This window comes from Camelus ferus, chromosome 7, assembly GCF_009834535.1.
Source record: "Camelus ferus isolate YT-003-E chromosome 7, BCGSAC_Cfer_1.0, whole genome shotgun sequence".
Lineage (NCBI taxonomy): Eukaryota > Metazoa > Chordata > Mammalia > Artiodactyla > Camelidae > Camelus > Camelus ferus.
In genome coordinates this window covers 31,441,229-31,445,764 of record NC_045702.1, presented here as the reverse complement: position 1 = coordinate 31,445,764, position 4,536 = coordinate 31,441,229, and the positions used below count along the sequence as shown (strand labels likewise).

General features: G+C 35.8%; 1 protein-coding gene across 1 annotated transcript in view; it reads left to right on the top strand.

Moving 5' to 3' along the window:
- FOXP2 (forkhead box P2) overlaps positions 1-3,293 on the top strand; it is a 235,259-nt gene extending 231,966 nt beyond the window's left edge. Inside the window, 1 exon segment of the mRNA XM_032483657.1 lies at positions 1-3,293. This exon segment is cut by the window's left edge and continues 718 nt beyond it. The gene's annotated coding sequence lies outside the window, so the exon portion shown is untranslated.
- Positions 3,294-4,536: the final 1,243 nt, after the last annotated feature.

Below are 4,536 nucleotides of genomic sequence, written 5' to 3'. Positions count from 1 at the left end.
TGTAAATGACATAAGTTAGTTACTACAGAACACAGTAATTAGACTGTTGCAACCATCTGAAACCCTAGGCTTCCAGTCTGTGCTGTTAGTGTTAAGATGTAAAGTGCAATCCTAAGCTAACATTACCTGTGCAAGCACCGTAGGAACATTTGCATATCTGCATAGATCTTACAACTGTACTCTTTACCTCCTTGTGATAAAGCTTTGTCTACCTGCAAACACAGTCAAAGGCTACAGCTGCAAACCAAAGCCAACTCTAACAAGGCCAGGAGCTCAAGGACAGAAGCAGCCACATGCTTTGGTCAGCCTTCTGTAACTTCAATTAGTACAAAGGAACCTTTTCCATGAACTACCTGCTGTTTTCTGATGACCTCTGGGATCTTTTCATTTAGCCCTAAACCAAGAATCAAATATGACAAAAACCACACCTAAAAAGTCAATTCAGTCACAGAGTAATCTTCTGAGGCCAAAAGTCCATCTCAATGCGATGAAGATTTGCTTTCGTTAAGGACAGAGGTGAGGACAAAATCCGCAGTGGAAGTTAATGATATGCTAGAAAGCAACAAATGTGGATCACTGACCAAAACGATTATGTACTTGATGCAAATGCAGATTGCATATTGTTATATATATATAGTACATTGTGTTTTTGTTTTCCCCATCCGGTCACTTATTTTCGGTGGTGAATACATGTTGTTAGAAGATGTCTTGTATGGTCTGAATCTTTGTTGTGTACTATTTTTTATAGTCTTAAGTTATAATGAAAAAAACAAAAAGTAGGAACCAAACATAAAAGGTCTAGTAAAGCCAAAAATTAATTTCATATTGATTTTAAAGTGATCTAGCTGAGTTTTTACACTGAAAGCAAAGATTATAGCAATTGTAGTCCATGGTATTTATTTTCAGTCAAACCAAAGTTACATATAATTCTGCCTCTGCTTATACGGGATATTAACACTAACAATACACTCCCTTTCAAAGACTTGCGCAGGCCAAATTGTTGGAATGCTGGTTTTCTTGACAACTCCAAACCCCCCAAACTATGATACTGCGTTACGGTGTAGTGGAAAATAGCATAGTCGGATGTTTGCTTAAAACCTAGAAACTTTACGTGTTGCTTTTCATGTGCTGTGCCAAGTCTTGATAATACTTTTTCCCCCAACCAAGGGACCTCATAACCTGATTATGGTTATTGCTTTACAAACAGTTTTGACAGAAGGTGGCTGCTAGAGCTTAACATACGTACCAGTTCCATGTGATGGAGCCGGTTCTTGCAAACTAAGCTCATCTTTTATTCTTTGCTGAAGTCAGCAAATAGACTTAGAGAGATACCCAGTCATCTATCACACCAAATAAAAGGACATAACGGCTTTCAAAAGGGTTTTCCCACTTACCCAAAAGGCTTTCTGAAAGCTTCTACCTCTGCAAAAAAAAAAAAAAAGAAAAAAAAGAAAAAAAAAGAAAAAAAATTAGAACAATTATGGCAGATTGCATGAAACGTGAGAACGTCACAGTAACTGCTACTTTTCATTATGTTTGTCTTTGGGTCATGATCAATGAGCGGGAAGTTGACGATAGGGGAGCAAAAGAGAGGTTGGTATTGTGAAGGATGGTTTTCAGTCATCTTGGATCCTGCTGGAAGGATTATCTGAAGGGAAGATGGGTCTGTCAGGTGCATGTTCAAAAGGCTTTGATGGACTGAAAGTAACTGTGAGCGCTGTACCATCGGGAGGGCGGCCTAAGACTACAATGCTAAAGTATGCATACCTCAGTTACAAAACTTTTGAAAGGAAGTCTCAGCCACAGAATGCATATACCTGTAGAGTTTTGCATGGGTTTTATATGAATACAATTTTAAAAAATAGCTGCTTGCACATTATACCAGAAAAACCTCCAAAACTGCAATTGCTTTGAAAAATAGATTTTAGGTTTTTTGGAGTTTTCTGAAATGCTTGGTCTGTATTTTGATAATTGTGCATATTATGTAAAAATGTTGGTGGACCCATAAATGACCAGACTTTTTCTAAGAAAAATGTTGCTTTAATGCATTTCATGAATTTTTACTCTTATATCATTGCTTGCTAGGAATAGCAAATCTGCTTTTCTGCATCTGCTTTGCGTAGCTATTGTAAGGCTTTGAACTAATGTATGTATTTATTGCTTGAACTTCTGTGCATACCTTATAAAGCATAATGTCTGACAATTTAAATGGCTCATGTATTCTTGCTTCTATCATAAGCTGATTATGGGGACTATGATCTTTTGTATACAGCAAATTTTAACTGTAGCACAAACATCTGTTTATGTATTGGTGGAATATACCTGTTTTATTTATCTTTTTTGAGGTAAACTAATTTTTGATACTTTTCATTACTGTGTACTATGTTCATACTTTGAATTCTCTGACGTTAGAAGTCATGGTTGAGAATTGTAACAGCTGTTATTCGTTCTGTATTCATGGCTTTCACTGCTGAATAAAATAAAGGACCAAACCTAGGATTTGAAAGAAAACTGTCTACCTCTAACACCAGGGAGTTATCAGATTTTATTTTACGTAGTTTTAGTCTACAAAGACACAATTGCTTAAACCTAGTGGGCTTAAGGCTTATATGCTGTGTGGTTGGATTCATGGCACAGTTGTACTGTTTGAAAATCAATTAAAATTTCTTGTGACTGTTACCAGTATTTGGTAGAATTACCACTAACTGGGTTTTCTTTAGATAACTCAGAGATGGAGGAAATGTCATCAGTATTCTGTGTCTACAGCTGCTTAACTTCATAAGAATGCATTTCTTTGTGATTAGGGAATCGAAGAATAGTCAGCTAGGAATAGAGCTACAGAAGTATACTTAAAATAAACCATCCTGGACGTTAACATCCCTGGGCAGATTCAGTCACAAAATCCACTAGACTCTTTTGTAAAGTTTCCAATTGGGCGTTCACATTTTGGGGAATTCATCCTACACATGCCAATATTAACATGCATTTTGACGATAGCTTTATTAATGCCATAAAGCCATTGTGAGGAACATGGCTTACGCTTGTTATTTCCCCAGTTCAGGTTGCAATGAAAGGTTTTTTGTTTTGTTTTTTTTTTTTTTGTCCATGAACACTTGGCAAATCTTACTTAGCAAAAAAAAAAAATAAATAAAGAAGGATGTACATTTTCCTATAGAATTAATGTATGAACAGTGTGTCGCTGTTGGATGTAAAAATGTATATGAAACCATTTCATTCACTTGATTACATTTCTGAAGTATAAATAAAAAGTCTAATACTTTTTGACCCATTTATAACCCCTAGGATTTTATTCTTTCGGAGAGACCATCTTCCCTGCCAGAGCCAAGTCATAAATTTGTGTACATATGTCCCACAATTTGTTTAAATCATTTCCTTAGGAATTGGGGATTCATAAACCAAACCATACTCAGATTCAGTCAATAAAAGTGGGGGCTGCTTGTCAGATACATTCCATGAAAAACTATCTTCAAGTTCAGATTGGTTTCCTTGCATAATCTTGCAGTTTCATCTTTTTATTCTAATAGAATTTGACATCATAAATTCTAAACATTAAGCGGGGGAGGAGGGTGGACATGATAAATCTACTCTTTTTAACTTTATGACTTTATCCCTTCTTTTTTGCCTCTAAGTATCAGTCGCAGCCGTGGCCTCCCGCCATGGTTTAAGAGAATGTACAGGGTGGGGTTTAAGTAGCCTTCTAAGGGAATGTTTCTTAGCATGTTTTGGGATCAGACCCAGACTTCCCTAAACAGGCAAGCAAAGGCCTCTGCAGAAGTAAAGTTTGCCTTTTTCTTGAACTTCAGTATATATTCCTAAATCTGTCATAATCAGAAATAAAAGGAAAATGAATATGTTGAGTATATTTTTACTTTATGCATAATTTAATGTTTTCTGTCGTCCCAATGAACGAGTACTTTGACTAAACAGCTTTCCGCATGATAAAAAAAAATTGTTTTAAAAGAAATGTGAACATGAGATTAACTTTTTTGAATCTTAGGTTTCAGTTTTCACTATTGATCAGTTGAAAGTAAGTGAATACCACATCGCCCCTGCCCAATGTATTTTGTTAGCTTATTAAGGGCTTCCTAGCAAGATGTGAACCCAGTCCTCAAACTCTCTGCGCTTGAGTGTAGGGAGGACTATTTAGGGATGAAAACTAACAACTGAAGACAAAAGTAAAACTGATTTGCAAACGTTTTATACTTAAACCTACATTCAAACTCATGTCACACTGTAATTTAAAACCCTGTGTTGCCCCATATATTGTGTTGGGTCAATGAAGGATTCTGCTGCTTCGTAAAAAGCTGATCACTAAATTCTTTTGAATTTTTAACAATTAAAAAAAAAAGTCACCTTAAAATCCAACTAAACAGACTAGAAATACAGATGGCAAGTCACATTCTAACCATTTCCCCAGGAAGAAGTAATGGAAGCTAAGTATTCAACTCTATTTTTTTTAAATCTTTTACAAAATGAGATTCAGAACGTCTAACATTTAAACACCAGTGAAGGAAA